This window comes from Coenobita brevimanus, chromosome 30 (genome assembly GCF_032717465.1).
Source record: "Coenobita brevimanus isolate Jiangsu-jjx chromosome 30, ASM3271746v2, whole genome shotgun sequence".
NCBI classification, from domain to species: Eukaryota; Metazoa; Arthropoda; class Malacostraca; order Decapoda; family Coenobitidae; genus Coenobita; species Coenobita brevimanus.
In genome coordinates, this window is record NC_136983.1 from 22615803 (window position 1) to 22633240 (window position 17438).

The window sequence follows — 17438 nt, forward strand, 5'->3', positions numbered from 1 at the left end:
AACACCAATTATTATTTTAAAAATCCTCTTATTATACAAAATTAGTGTTTTATATTAATAATTCATATATGGGTCCCTATTAAGGCTTGAAATGATCACTTGATTCACATCAACTTCCTTTATTTGCCATAAATACAATATTCCGCAAAGGACAGCAATGATTCTGTGGAAATATCATCACACTAGGTAATACAACATGCAGATAAAGGTATTTTCTCTCCCTCCGAGCCAAGTTTCCAACACACTTTTTCAGAAATCTATATGATCATCATCACTGTGTTTCTTTGCTGTGTACATTACTTCATATGTGAAATTTGATAACATTATTTTGTCTGTTGTGAAATCATTACAGCACATTTTGTCTTTGCATATATGCTCTGACATGAAGAGTGTTTTCAACAGTTTCATGCTGCAGTCTGTTTCTTAGTTTATTTTTCACCAAATTATATTGAGAGAAAACCCTCTCTACTGCAGCATTGCTTGCTGGCAACGATAGCAGGGATAAAACAAAACTCCCCAATTCCTCGAAGTCCCTCTCTCCGCACGAATCTGTATGGTTATACACAGTTATCCAGAACTGCTCTGGATCTCTTGTATCTTTCATGCACCAATCAGTACTTCTTACTCTATTCCACTGACTGTCCAGTTTTCCTAAGTCTCCGTCATACAGTGGCAAGAATGAAAGTTCGTGTAGTTTTGGTTGTTGTGCAGCAAACAGTTCATCTGGAGAAAGCTTACAGAGGTCTTTCAATACCTTGAAGTTAGAAGGAAGCCTCTTACGTAGTTGCCTCAGTAGCTCCATGATGTAGTTTCTGCAGCGTTTCTTAACGTCCGTGATGGTCGCTGCAACCACGCCTGACTGAGCTGCTGCTGCTGCTTCTATATTAAATTCTACGCCAAAGTCGACCGCTGATAGTGGCAGGTGATTCCGGTCATCTTCAAGCTGTAATATATAAAATGCATATACTGTTTATTGTATGTGCTGTCTAAAATTAGTTATTATTAAATGTGAACACAGGCACTGGGAAAGAAGCACAGTAGTAGTAGTAGTAGTAGTAGCGTCAGCAACTGCAGCAGTAGTAGCAGTGGTAGTACTAGTTTTATTATTATTATTATTATTATTATTATTATTACCTCAAAATTAATGAGGGACTCCCAGTTGTTGAATCTCCGAGGCAGCATGACTCGTTGCAGTAATGACCTGTAGAGTGCCATGAGATCATCAGATAGTTTGGTAACACTGCACTGATCACTGGAACATCTTGTTGACCCTGTTGACGTCACTCACCACAGGTTGCAGGAACTCCAGGAAAAGCTTATTCGTGTGGTTGGAGTACATGTTGAATAGAAGCCCTGCTGTATAATTCTTGTCTTCATCCATCGCTATCTAAAAAAAAAAAAAAAAAAAAAAAGAACAATGTAGACTAAGCACAATTTTTTACTTAAAACACCATATTAAGACAAAATCAGTAATCTTTAGTAATAAAACACCTATATCGATTTCTGATTAACATATTCTCAGTATATTCATAATAATCATTTAGATACAATTTTCCGAAATTAATGAAAATTTATATTGCTACTGTAGACCAAGCATGACAAATTACTGTAAATGGAAATCTTACCTGAAAATGCAGCTTCAGTTCATGATACTGCTCCAAGATTCTTGCCAGGCATGGGGCAATGGCCATCCATCGGGTGTCCGATAGCTGCAAAATCTTCAAGGGTTCTTCTCCTACATTGATGGTGCTGTACAGATTTCTGTACTTCATCTGACGAGCACTGCTGTGACAGAAGAATTTGTATGTCTCCGCTACCATAAACTCAAGATGTCGTGGCACGGTCTTCATTGCATAAGATGCACAGAGTTGGAGAGAATGACATATGCATTTTATATGCACGATGTGTGGATTTATGTCCCGTAAGCGTGAAATTGAGTTGTTTGCACCACTCATAGCATTGCAGCCATCAGTTGCAAGACCAATGCATTTCTTCACATTCAGTTTTTTCTCTTCAAGAAATTTCAGCAGTGCGGACGTCATTGCTTCTGCTGTTCCAGAACTTACATGATCTATCAGTCCTAGAAATGAGGTGACTATCTTTTTTTCTTTATCACTGAAATATCAAACAACCACACAAAGTTGTTTCTGAGATGTGATGTCTGTGCTCTCGTCAATGAGTATGGAATATGAATTATTTCCGATGTCTCTGCACAGATCATCTAGCATTGATGGTCCTAAAACTTTATTGATAAGTGCTGTACACTTAGTTCTGTGGATGTTGATGTTTTTTGATGACACATCAGCAATAATTTCTCCTAAGTGGTCTACTGTGATAATGCTGGAGTGGCAAGCAATATGTGAGACAATTTTTAGTTCAGTCACTTTTACTGAGTTATCAATTGTCTTTTTCTCAACTCCTGTTTGGAATAAAGTTCTAGCATTTGAGAAAGGAGCTGAGTTTTTCTTGTGCTTCTCTGTTTTCGCGTGAGATATTAGGTCAGAATGGTGTGCCCTAATCTCGGTTTTACAGTACTTGCAGGCAGCTTTGGAATCATCACCAGCAACACTCATCAACCAATTTTTCAGTTCTGGTTCTTTTTCCCATTCTGTGCAATATTTTTTTTTCCGTATTTTGCCCATTTACCCATAATAGCTGTTTTTTGTTGAGTTTTAGCGTCTGAAAAAAACAAACAAACAAACAAATAAAGAGCCCACGTGTGCATGCTACGTAAAATTCATTTAAATGTATCTTGTGGATATCCAAAACTCATGGACTTAATTATAATGACGTCAACATTGGTACCTATCGGTAGCAAACTAAACAGACTGCCTTAGCTGGGGAAGGAAAGCAATGGGAATAATACCTGAATTATATTCACTGCACGGCTGCAAGATAAAGCTAATTGCAGTTCTCATATCAAGTAAGGTTCATAGTAAATTAAATAGTACTTACACTTACTAGCAGTCTTGTAGATGAATTCAGTCAGGCACTTATAACCTCGCTGGAGTAGCTGCCACACTGCCAGTAACAAAATGACCTTCACCTTCGTCACTCCGTGACTCCTGACCTAGGCCTAGCTGCTGCTGAATCGATACAAGTTCATACAGCTTCTGAGTAGCCTAGCTGGCAACTATCTGTTCATATTTAAAATATATTATGAAGAATATAATTTGTGTGATGCTGTGAATGGATATAACACTAGAATAGTGTATAGTATTAAAACATAGTTAACCGTACTTAAACATAAAGATGTTTTAGAGAGTTATATTGTGGTATATACATAAGGAATTATCACAGCACAGACTTAACCTGGCAACCTTTCAGACACATCAGTACCATAGGAATTACCAGGCTGCACCCACTGGTCCCTATGGGAGTATTAGAGGGTCTCTCCGCCGTATGTTGAAACAACTCTCTCTCTCTCTCTCTCTCTCTCTCTCTCAGTATTTTGTCGTGATGTGGTTTAACTCCAAACTAGCCCAAAAAACCGCGACAGTTTTCAAACCAGCCCAAAAAAACGCAACCTGCGACCGGTAAAATTGCCCGCGGAAGAGCTTCAAAACTAGCCCAATTTGGAGGGAAAACCGCGACCTTGGCAACCCTGGAGCTGACTTCACTCAGGGCTTTACCTGACACTTATTGTGACGTCATGCGCACAAGGGGTGAAAACTGGTACCTCGATGGGCAGACCTTATTAATTCTCTTTACCTATAATTCTCTTGACCTAGCCCTCCACCCTCCCCACATCCAAGGGCATGAGAGTAAAATAAGGCCTACTCGCATTGTCTCAACCACTCTTCTGTCATCCTGTTGTCTTGGGAGATAGTAGTTTAGTTATGATAACGAAGAAAAGAAACATATTACATAATGTATCACTCCATAGTATAGTTATTTAACCCCTTAACCACGGGGCGACACTTTCGTGACGCTCGGCTACAATGGATCATACCGCGGGGCGTCACTTTTGTGATTCTGTGTTATTTTGAATTATCCCGGGCTCTCAAGTGGTGGCTTGTATCATCTATCAGTACTGCCAATGTCCAACACTAGTCAGCACTCCAAATCTCATCTGTACTCCCATCCATTGTTGACATTTTAGCTATTTTACCCCCTTCGTGACTCCCCTCCCTACCTGCCCTCCATTACCCTCTCCTCTCACCTCCCACGCCGCGCTGCGCTACGGAAATTTCCCCCTTCTTTTTCCACAGATTTCATCCATTGAAATAAGCCCTATGCCCTATATTTTTACCCAATAATATATACCAAAAAAAAAACAGGTAAGTGATAGTGTTATACTCCAGAAATTGGCTAATTATCACCTGACAAAACCTCACGTGCATTCATTCGCTACATTACCACGGTAATTTCCCCTTTGATTTATGCCTTGTAATCGATGTCTGTAATAAAAATATATATCAGAAAGGAAGGGAGATTCCTAATTGACATTTACATTCACCTGGAACTACCTATTTCTTTATTTATTGCCGAGATTTTCTACCTATAAAAAATTAGCCTGTAAGTTAGCAGCAGTCAGCCTAAAGTGTCATTGTCAACCCTTCCCTTCTCAGATAAGCCACAGCATTTAGTTCCTTGTCCTCCACTGCAGAGACAACATGTCGCACTCGCGCCCCGCCATTCCTGCCGCTTCTGCGCCCATTGCAAAGGGCCCCGTGACCTCTACACCAAAGAAAAGTGTTGAGGCAAGCAGGAAAGGCCTCAGTGACTCTGCAGTGGCACGAGAACTTGCTGAATTGTCCATGATAATAATGGACAGTGATTTTGACGATTCCGGTGAATCGTGTGATGAGCCGGGTGAAGTTATCGCGCCAGAAACAGCGACAACAAGTGCTCCTACCAGTGAATTAGTGTCTAGCTCCAAGGGAAAGGAGCCTTTAGTGCAGGAAGGACAAGAATTTGGGAAGGGAGTGAAAAGGCGGCATGTTAGCCCCAGAACAATGCCCCCACGTGACCCAGCCCGCCATGAGTCACGAGTGCATTCACCTCCCCGTTCCCCAAGCCCTGCTTTACTCATCTCGTCATCATCGTCGGCTGAGTTATCTCCGGAGTCTTCTTCGTCGGAGTCACCACCAGCATCAACAGTGAAGGCTGGCCGTAGAGGTAGAGGTAGATCTAAGAGAGTGAAAAGTAGTGTAGCTAGTAGGGTAAGGGCTGCTAGTGCTGTACGGCAACCTAGGGTCAGTGAGAGTGACCTTGACAGAGATAAGCCTCCCTCTCAGCCAACCTCCACCACCACCACCACCACCACCAGCCCTCCACCGCCACGCCAGGGAATCCTGGACGCCTTCGCATGGACGGAAGGGTCAGATTTTGTCCCCGAAAACCTGGTTTTCGATGAGAGCTCGTCAGGAGTTCAGCCTGCCTTCACTATGGACGAAAATGCTGAGTGTGTCGACTACTTTTTGGCCTTCCTAGATGACGAAGTCATGCAGCACATATGTGATGAGACCAACAGGTTCGAATCACAATGTGCTGCTAGTGGTACAGGTGCAGCCAAGATGCAACAGTGGACCATGCTGGGAGTGCAGGAGCTGTATGTGTTCTTTGCCCTCATGCTTCTTATGCCACACTCCAAGAAGCATGAGTTGGAAGAATACTGGTCCATGGACCCCTTACTACCCTCACCGACCTTCAACAAGTACATGGCCAGAGATCGCTTCCGGAACATCATGGGAAACCTGCACTTTGCCGATAATGATGTACCTTCCCAAACCGACCCACTCTGGAAGATCCGGGAGATTCTGAACAAAGTGAAGGATAAGTTCATGTCATTCTTCCACCCATTTCAGAAGGTTGTCATTGATGAATCCTTGGTTTTGTTCAGAGGACGTCTTCGGTTTGTTCAGTACATTCCAAGCAAACGCCATCGCTTTGGAATTAATTTCTTTGTACTGTGCGACTGTAAGACGGGGTACATCCTTGACTTCGTCATATATTCAGCCAGCACTGTCGATCTCGATAAAACACACCCCCTTGGCTTCTCAGGCTGTGTAGTGAAAGTGCTCCTAGAAAAGTATTTTGGTGGGAATCATGTGCTGTATACAGACAACTACTATACAGCACCGAAACTTGCCAAATACCTTTCTGAGCACGGCATTGGCTCCTGCGGCACTGTGAAAAGTAATCGTGCCAACTTCCCCAAATTCCCAGAGGCGGGAAACTCGCAGCGAGGAGACATGCACCTACGCAAGTCTGAGAAGATGCTGGCAATACGGTGGCATGACAAGAGAGTCGTGCACATGCTCACCACCGTACATAAGGGGGAGATGAGAGACAGTGGGAAGGTCGACCGTAGGACAGGCGAACCTGTGATGAAACCTGATGCTGTGTTGGACTATAATATCAACATGCGGCTGGTGGACAAGTCCGACATGATGATTGGTGAGATCGACTGCCTCAGGAAGAATACTAGGTGGTACAGGAAAGTTTTTCTGCATCTCATAGATATGACGATGCTGAATGCCTTCATCCTGTACAAGATGAAGGTAAAGCCACCCAAGTCCTTCTCCCTGAGGTTGTTCGCCAGGACTTGTGTCCAGCAGCTGCTGGAAAAATATGGTAGGGTGCAAGCAGCAACTCCAAGGCGCCATCCAGTTACACTTCCCGACCGACTTGAGCAGAGGGCGTATATGGATCGGCACAGACTTGAGCTAATGCCTGCCACAGGGAAAAGGAAGGCTGTGATTCGCAGGTGTCAGGTATGTGCGCATACCACACGCCACACACCTGAGCATAAACGCACCTCTTGGCAGTGCGCTGAATGCCAGGTTCCCCTCTGTGTAACCTGCTTCTTCGATTATCACAGCCAGAAGCAGTTCTAACAGTGCAAGTGTGGAAGCAGAATTATTTGGAAATAATGTGTAAATAATGTGTAAATAATGTGTAAATAGCAGGTGAAAGCAATGGATGTTCAGTTCATATGATTGAACAGAGTATTATAGTTTTATCTTACTGAAAGTGACAGTGAATAACATATTGTAAGTAAAGTAGAAGGGTAAATATTGAAAATAGAATAGAAAATGTAAATAGTAATGTAAGTAATTAGTAATATAAGAATATGAGTACAAATAATTTATGTTATAACAGTGAGAGTGAATCCGTGGCTCTCTACGTAATTTACTGACTGAAAAATTGAATGACTTCAGTGACAATAAAATAATACGACTGAAGGAAACTTATGGAGAAAGACTCCAGATATATATAAGTGTGATATAGTAATAGAAATATAAAGTGTGAGGGGTTTTATGAATAATAAATGACAGAGTGCCTAGAGCGAACTAGCGCAAGTGCGGCGATCAGACGCGCTCGTAATTTCCATTGCTTTCACAGTGTTTTTTTTTTTAGTATGGATCCCAAACTACTTGAAAATGGTAGAATAGTGTTTATAGTGTTTGTATCTGGCTGTGGTAATCATATAACGGGTTGTCGGGAAGTGTAAAGTGGAGACTTAGTTACCCTACTTCAGAGGTCTCCACAAGTCCTACGGAAACTGACGAAGGCTCAACAATCATTCCAGGAGAAAGCTGAAGGTATGTGCAATAAGCATATATAATTTTATTATTCTAGGACTAATAACTGATTTTTGACAAATATTTTTTGAGAGTCTGTCGGAGCCCAAATAACCCCGCGGGACACGCAAGTCATTGGTAAACAAGCCCGCGGTGTAGGGGTTATACACCACGATCTGAATGCAGGGTGATATATAATAGTAATGTATTTGTATTATAGGGAGGTCTGTAATCATATAATTTATTTTGACAGTTGCATCCAGTCAGTGTGTAACATTAAACAGTCGGACGCTAGAAGTAGATGTTTGTAGTGGTAGGTGGTGTGCTCCTTCCCTTACCCGACGTAATCACTGTTACTTTACAAACTCTGTTATAGGTCAGTACCATTAGTTACTACTAATACCCCATGTGTGATAATAGCAAAGTGTTGCTAATAAGTAAAAGATGATCAGTAATATCTTGGTTATTGATGTCTTAATACATATCAGATAACATTGGGCAACAGGGACTGGATAACAGTTTGTCTGGTGGTTAAGCCAAGGACATGACGTGGTTGCTGGCATTACCAAAGATCAGTTAATATTTAGATGCCATTCTTTGCTGCTGACATAAGTATCAAGGTCAGTTTCATAGACAGGATAGCCAACAGTAGAGTGAGCTGCGTGGTGTGCTGAACCCAGGCACACCACACAACCAGGGCCGGATTACCAGGTATAGACAAAATGGGCAACTGCCTACCAGCCCACGGCCTGTCACAGGCCACCCAGACTTTCAGAGCGGAATAAATATACGCTTTGGGTGTACAAATAAGTGTCACCATCCATCAGGCCATCATAAAAGGCCATAATAGGTCACACCAAAATTTCACTTGAAATAACGGAAAAAAGAGATCTATATGTTGCAGGCCAACCGTCTGGCTTGCCAACCAGGCAACAGCAGGGTTAATCCAGCCCTGCATACAACCAACCCCCACCACCCCTTGCCTCAGCCACTTATCGCCACTCAGTCCAGCAAGGGACCCGCCACCTCCTGATAACAATATCAGGAATATAACCTTGCCTTATATAGTTATAACTGCAATAGGGTTTAATTTGCGATTCACACGTTTATAACATGAATTTCGAAAAAGGTAACCAATAACTAAATTGGCCGAATGGATGATCTGCATAGTAACCAAACAAACTAGTCTCGATTGCAGCTTATGCTAATCAACATTATCATGCCATACAACAGATAATTCTTGATTCGTTTTCAACGAGAACATGTTCAACAAAGGTTTGATGAGTTACAGTTCACACTGGTCAGTGTTACTTATAGCGATGTAATAGACGTAGCGGTCAGGTTAACCTTATCATTATTTGCTCTTCAACTTGTGTCCTACAGTATGTCTGTTACTACTCTCCTCTGTCTCTATGTGGCCATGGTTTTCCCCATTAACTATCGTCAGCCGAAACGTCAATTGCCTCAGAGAGGGAAGGATGTTAAAATGGACAAATTGTATTGGAAGGAAGACTAACTGACTACCGGTATTTTTAAGAACACATTTTAAAATGATATGAAACAATGGGGTCAGACATTGAATTTATATGATAATGGAATGTTGTGGGTAACTGGGGGAGCGATAAGGTAATCCTGTCAACACCGAGTAGGACCATCCACCACCTTTGCTATCGGCCTGCTCCAATTGCCCTACAATAGCATGTGGTATAGTGATAATATTGAATATTTTACTAAATACCTGGTGTTCTAGCTTGACTTACCCTGCAGAGTTAAAGGCTACGTTCAGAATCTAATATATTATAATGACTGAATAACATTTAGAAAATAAGGTCTTACTGTGTACCGATCATTAAATGCTTATTTTCCATATTGTTAAACTATAAATATCATTATTATATAGCGTAGTGGACAATATTGTAATGAACACTTCATGGTGATAATAAAGACGTGTTTATGAGCACTGGTGGAAAATACACACACACACACACACACACACACACACACACACACACACACTATCCACCCCGGGCAGAGCTGTCGACCCTGGGTCCATCTCCTCCCCATGCCCCCACCACAACGTGTGACGGCCGGCTACCCCCCCACACACATACCACCGACCACCACAAACATCTGCTTATAGCTTCTGACTGTTTAACCCCTTAATCGCGGGGCGTCACTTTCATGATGCTTGGGAGCAAGGGATCATACCGTGGGGCGTCACATTTGTGATTCTATGTTATTTTGAATTCGCCCGGGCTTTCAAGTGGTGGCTTGTATCATCTATCAGTACTACCAGTGTCCAGCTATACTCAGTTCTGCTAATGTCACCTGTACTCCCATTCACTGTTGACAATTTAGCCATTTTTCTCCTGTCCTTCACTCCCCCCCTCCTTACCTCCCCTCCATTACCCTCTCCTCCCACCTGACCAGCTGCGCTGCGCTACACAAATGCTGGACAGATTTTTACACTCATTTTATCTATTGAAATGTGCCCTTTGCCCTATTCTTATACAAAATAATATACTGTATAACAGAAAGAGAAAAGGTAATTGATACTGCCATACATCTGGAGTGGGCTAATTATCACCTGGCAACACCTCATGTGTACTAGTTTGCTAATTTTCCGTTTATTTCCCCTTGAAATATGCCATATGACCTGTTCTCATAATAAAAATATATATAAGAAAGGAAGGGAGAAGCTTAAGTGATATTTACATTCACCTGGAACTACCTAATTTATTATGTATTGTCTAGATTTCCTGCCAATCATTTCATAGTGTATATATTAGCAGCTGTCACCACGCTGACATTGGCAGCCCTTCACTGCCCCTAGACAACAGCATTCAGTTTACTGAAACCAAGTCGGATTCGCGCTTGTCCAATTCCGCCGCTTTTTAGCCCCATGCAAAGGACCCTGTGACCTCTACCCCTACTAAACCTCGTGTGGAAAAGGGTAGAGGACTAAGTGACTGCTGTGGAACGTGAACTAGCTAATCTATCAATGATAATGATAGACAGTGACTACGATCTTTCTGGTGACTCTAAAACAGTGCAAGTGGAAATGTAAATAATCTGTAAATAATGTGTAAACAGCAAGTGAAAGCAATGAATGTAAATATAACTGAACAGTGGATAATAGCTTTATAATTTACTGCAAGTGACAGTGCATAACGTAGTGTAAATAAAATAGAAATGTAAATAATGTAAATAAAAGAGATTGTAAATAGAAATGTAAATAAGTAGTAATATAATACGAGTATATATACTAGGGGTAATGAAAGTGAAAGTTTCACTCTAGCATGTATGAATACTGGCAGTTACGAAAGTGAAAGTGACAGATTCGTTCTTCACGTTAGTATACAGGACGAGAAAGTGAATGCCTGGAGTGAAAATAAACTAGTACTGAAAGAAACTTATAGATAAATATTGTATATATAAATAAGTGTAATAAAGTACTAGGAATATAAAGTGTGAGGGTGTTTATAAATAAGAAATGACAGCTCCACCTCAGAATACCATCAGGGAACCAGCACGGGAGGAAAGCTCGTATGCGCTCGTAATTTACATTGCTTTCTCAGTGTGTTCTTTTTTTTTTGGAATATGGATCCCAAACTACTTGAAATTCATAGAATAGTATTTGTAATTATAGTATCAGGCAGTGGTAACCATATTATGGGGTATTAGGAAGTGTAAAGTGGAGACTTCGTTACCCAACTTCAGAAATCTCCACAAGTCCTATGGTAGATGACGAAGGCTCAACAAACATCCCAGGGTAAAGCTGAAGGTATGTGCAATACGCATATTTAATTTTAATATTCTAGGACTAATAACTGATTTTTGGAAAATATTTTTAAAAATTAGTCGGAGCGCGAATATCCTCGTGGGACGCGCAAGGAGCACAAAAACAACCCCGCGATGTAGGGGTTAATATTACACACTGGATACAACCGTCAAAATGATATATTGTATGATTACATACCTCCCTATCATACGAATATATTACTACTTTATATCACCCTGTGTTCAGATCGTGGTGTATAAATAACTATACTGTGGAGTAAATCACTGTGTAATGTGTTTTTATTCATTATCATAACAAAACCATTATTTCCCAAGACAGATGGATGATGGAAGAGTTGTTGAGACAATGCGAGTAGGCCTTTACTCTCTTGCTCTTGGATATGGGGAGGGTGAAGGGTAGACGAATGAATGGGAACGAGGGAGGGAGGGGGTAGGGTGAAACTGGGGTTGCGGTGTTGCCACATATACCGACCTGCTCGTCGAGCCGTTCACTCTATACTGGAGACTGTACCCAGGAACGGTTATAGGCTGAAGAGAACTGGCTCATAAGGAAATTAGACTGATTCAGAAAGTTCAACATACGTAGGTTGTGTGATGTGATGGAAAGATTGTTGGTAGATGAAAGGTAGTATTAATAGGCTTGAAGAAGTCATATTTGTGGGAGCAAAGTGCGAAGTGAAAATGTGTAGCATGGGCTATTACAGACTCAGACTTTACCGTACAGTAATCAGGGGCCTTATACAAACCAACTGCAGATAGTGAGTGGGCAGGGGTTCCTGGACAAATAAGACTGACAGGAGTTGAGACACTAAAGAAGAAATAGCGGATGTGATTTAGACGAGCATGGTGCACTTGGCGTTTGGAGGCTGGAACAAAGGTACAGACAGGTTGTACTGAGAAGTTATGGACTAAGGCATATTCGCAAGGAGCAACGCTGCCAGGAAACATTGTTAGGAGGTATGCAGCACAAACTCGAGAGTTGGGTGTGAGAAAGGCACATATGTCGAGGTCACTTGAGGAGGTGAAGGCAATATAGAGATGATCATGGGAAAGAAGAAAGTACTCTGAAGAGACAGAGGCTCGTACCAGAGAATTATTATACCAGAAGGGAAAGGGAACGATGTGAAAGAGGTCGAATGTGATGGAAGAACGAAGAGGAATATGAACAATTATATCTTTAGTAAGGAATGTGGCCTCTGCGATTGGGTAGTAGTGTTCTAAAGGGGAAAATGAAATCACAGGAGACAAGTCGAAGGTTGAGTGAGCCCATTCCAAGGTAGAGTGAAGGTCAGAGAGAGGTACTAAATCTAGGGTGACACGACCATCGAAAGCATTGACTACAATACGAATTAGGCTAGAAACTTGGGTGACAAGATAGTCCAGAGAAACTTGCAAATTATCTACTTGTAATTTTACATACATTAACTCTGATACATTAATTACCTTCGTTACTTAATGCATCAGAATTGATGTAAAATTATTTAAGGTGTTTGTAACATCATTTAAATGGTGTGTGATCTCTTGTAGCATAAAATGTTGAACACTTAACACCTTTTCCTGGGACTCAAGAGCATTTGCTAATTGAAATAAATCTTCCTTAAATCCAGAAAGGTCACAGTCAGTCGCTACACCAAATAATCCACTCAGAATTTCTCCTCCAAGATCAAAAAGTCCACGTTTCACTCGTGAGCGGCCCACAGGCGTTTGGTAGGGAAGGAATCTTGGAGATGATTGAACTGATAATGAATATAGTCCAACTTCCAGCAGATGGGTAGGTAGAGTGGGTACCAAAATGTGTCTGTGGGATATTGATTTTTAATACCTGACAGGAGTCCCTGCAGGTCCTCTAGCTGACGTGCAAAATCAGGTAGGGCGATGGCCACAGCAGCCAGCAGCTCTAGGTCATAGCACAAGGAGACTACATCCTTCACCACCGTTACCTTGCCTCCTGCGACAAACAAGGTCCCGGGCAGTACGACACCATCGTCCTCACCCGATCCAGACTCGACCAGAGTCAGCACTGCCAGCACGTAAACCCATAGGATATTTCCTATAAAATGAGTTGATGTTAGAGATGTTGTTAATGCAGACGGTGACGAGAGTGTGAGATGATAGAGTTATGCAAGAGACTTAGTGGCAGAACGCAATTTGGCACGATAGTTATTAACAGTAGGGGAAGGTTGAGTAGGAGTGTCAGAAGTAGGACTTAGAGAAGAAGAAGAATGTTGAGAGTGAGTTTGTTGTGGAAAAGATGTGGTCTCTCCCAGTGGCTCCTCCAAGACTATGCACTTTGATGCACGTTTGAGATCATCTGCATGCACCCATGTCGTTTCTGCCTTGTACGGATCTCTTAATTCGAATGTATTACCCTTACGAGATATGACACGGAAGGATCAAAAGAATTTACTCTTTAGTTTCGAATCTCTGTCATGATCTAAGGCAAAAACTTAGCCACCTACTTGGATGGTAACATCTGTGGCAGTGGCATGTTGGTTACGTACCATCTCCTCATTTGTAAGGGCCAGATTATCCTATATGTATTTATGAATTTTCTGGAAGTTGGACAAGTGGACTTGCACATAGTCATCGTACTTGTAGATCAGATCAGGTTTGGATTGCAACAAGGAATAAGGTAGTCTTTTGTCAAAGCCATAGATGACAAAGAATGGTGTTTCATCAATTAACTTATTGATGGATGAATTAAAAGAAGCAGCTCATTCTAAGTGGAAGTCTGATCTCCCGCTATTTGATGCAGACTCTCCAATATCTTTCTATTCTGGCGCTCTACTAGGCCATTCGAGGCTGGATGATGAGCCACTATATTGCATTTCTTAATTCTGTATCAAAGACAAATTTCTTCCAGTATTTAATTAATGAACTCTGACCTGCTATCAGTTAAATTACTTCTGGTATTGTGAAAGGGCAAATTACTGAATTAATAAAGGCATGTGCCACCGCGTTAGGAGATTTATCACGCAATGGAGCTAAGATAACAAATCTAGAGAAATAATCGACTACCACTAATAGATAAACGAAGCCAGATTCTGTACGAGGCAGCTTCAGAAGATCAAGAGAGACAGTTTGCCAAGGTTTTGATGGTACTGGGTACTACAATATAGGAGCAGGTTGACAGGTTGTCCCCTTATGACGGGCACATGATAAATATGCATCACAATCCGCTTCTGTATCCTTTCGCATAGTAGGCCAGTAATATGACAGGCGTGCTTGCCGTAAGCTTCTGTTTTTGCCAGGGTATGATGCATGAGGGGAGTCGTGGATTAAATGAAGGGCAGCAGGAATTAAGTCTGTTGGTATGACTAGTTGCTTAACTTCGTGATGAGGTACGTTGTTACCTTTCAGTACTGAGTGTTTATAAAACAGTTCATTGTTGAGGAAGAAATCAGATACAGGGACCGGTGTCTTGGGCAAGGAAGAATCATCGCCTGACTCTAGAAAATATATGATATGTGATCATACAGGGTCCACTCGTTGGAACCCATGTAGTGTGTCATAATTGAACGCCAAGTTTACATCACAACTGCTTGAGACTGTGGCTACATGCCACTAGAGGGCATTGGCGACAACATTGGACTTACCAGGGACATATTCAAATGTTGGATTATAGTCATTCACAGTGGCTGCCAAATGTGCATGTCGACTGGTAAGGTTACGTCCCCGAAACAGGTCACATAAGGGAAGATGGTCTGTTTGGATGGGAACAGGATAACCGTAGATGATGTTTTGGAAATGTTTTAGACACCAGACCATGGCTAGAGCTTCCCAATGAGTTACACTGTAATTCTTTTCTGCGGAGTTTACCACACGGCTGGCATAGGCAATGACACGTTTCTTCCCTTTGGAGTCATTATGCATGAGAATGGCACCTAGGCCTACTCCGGAAGCATCAGTACAGAGAAGAAATGGTTTTAAATAATCAGGGAATGCCAAAACCGGGCATTGTGCTAGGGCATTTTTCAGTGTTGTAAAAGCGGTTGCTTGTTCATCAGTCCACACAAAAGATGCATCCTTCTTTAGTAGTTTTGTTAACGGTGCAGCTATCTGGGCGTACCCTTTAATAAGTCTGCGGTAATAGCCACTAAGACCGAGGAAACTGCACAGCATCTTTGTTGGTTGGGAAGTTTGTTACGGCTTTGACCTTGTCATCTGATGTATGAATTCCGTAAGCGTCAACAACATGTCCTAGGAATTGGAGTTTCTTACGTAAAAAAGTCACACTTTGATAGTTTGATCTTAAATCCAGCTTGTTTGAGTCTAGTGAACACTTCGGCCAATTTTTGTAGGTGTTCCTCTACTGAGTGACTAGCGATTATGACATCATCTAGATAAGCAAAAACTGAGAGACCAATCATACCAGCGAAAACTGTATGAATTAACTACAAGAACGCCGATGATGCATTTCTCAAACCGAATGGAAGTCTACGGAATTGGTAATGCCTGGATGGATACTGAAGTCAGTGACAGGACGAGATTATTCCGCCATTTCTACTTGCCAGTAGCCACTCAAAAGATCTAGGGAGGAGAAAACACAATTGTTTTCGTCTAAGGATTCCAGCAAATTAGTGAGTACAGGAATTGGAAATCTGTCTGGGACAGTCAGCTCATTCACGCGTCTGTAGTCGATCACTAGTCCTAACTCACCGCCTTTCTTTGGAACCAGAAATACTGGGTTGTTCCACAGACTATAAGAGTGTTCAATGACCTCGTTATCCAACATGTCCTGATTAAGACAATCAGCTTGTTCACGGCTGCTGTGTGAAGATATAAGGCAGTGCTTAATGTATTATCAGAAAACTACTCCGAGACTTTGATTTCACCTATGACTGGCGTCAAGGGGGATTAACATTCTTAACATTTGGTGGAAAGTGAGTGGGATAATAGTGATTTCATGTCTTCTGTGGGCAGTCTTGGCTGTGTCCATTCTCCCACGCTGCTGTTCTCCCCACGATGACACACAGTCTATCTCTGCTCCAGCCTCCAGCCCTTTTTGCAGTCTTGGTGTGGTTTTTCCGTGGTTCTGGAATAATCCTTGCAGCTTTGGTGTAGTTTTGGGACTTTCCTTCATACCAACACCCCACCTACCACCACAGCCACGTAAGCCTCCACCATTACCTTCACTACCTGCCTTGGCCTGCCAGTCCTGTGTGACCTGTTGTATTATCACGCTGTACGGGGTTAGTTTTAGCCCCCACAAACTCCAACCCAGACCCCACTCCAGGAAGCAGCCCCCAATTGCCTCCCGACGCTATTACCTTATCGTCCTACTACGTACCACACAGACCGACTTCACCCAGGGAGCGTAGCCACTCACAACGAGCTACGTCACAGCCTCCAGCTCTTATCAGCTTCTCGCTCCGCCCACTGCTTGGCTGCTGCCCAGTTACATCTCGAGCACCTCCGCCCAATCAACGCTGGCGGGGGTAGGAGACACTACTACATGAGAGCTTCACTCTACACCAAGCTACTGCACGGAATACAACTTACAACAAATATTTTTCTATCCGCATTTTCATGCATTTTCTCACCCCACTTACAATACTTACATGCTATACTCACACACTACATAGTACAAATGGTTTCAAACACACTAACCCTCCACCAACCCATTTGCTGACACGTAGGGAGCACATATGGTTTGGTTATATGGTTACCGCCCAGCATTGTAAATGGTTTCTTGGGTTACAGGAAACCATTTGGCTTGTCACTCAATGTAAAGCCTGTAAAGGAAAGAAAAACAATAAGACGTGACAGGAAAGATGGGAGAAATAGGAAGAGAGGAGGGCAGGCACAGAAAAAGAAGGATCAAAGTAAAGGAAGAAGTAGGCAGCAGCACATCAAGTGAGTGGATGATGGTCGCAACCACGTACCACTATAATACTTAGTATTATTGGCCTTCTATGTCAACTCATTCACAACATTATTGACTATCTCAGCTTACTTGGAGAATTGTTGATCTGATTTATATCAACACATCCACTTTATTTTTGGCATGTTGGTGCAAATACATTTACCCATCAAAATACGAACTATCCATCTATAAATTCAAGTACCTTATACCCGGAATGGGTGACGAACAGGAAAACGCCTCCA

General features: G+C 42.1%; 1 pseudogene; it reads right to left on the reverse strand.

The window, feature by feature from the left end:
- Window positions 1–346: 346 nt before the first annotated feature.
- On the reverse strand, window positions 347–16413 carry LOC145395250 (uncharacterized; annotated as a pseudogene).
- Between the last annotated feature and the right edge of the window lie 1025 nt (window positions 16414–17438).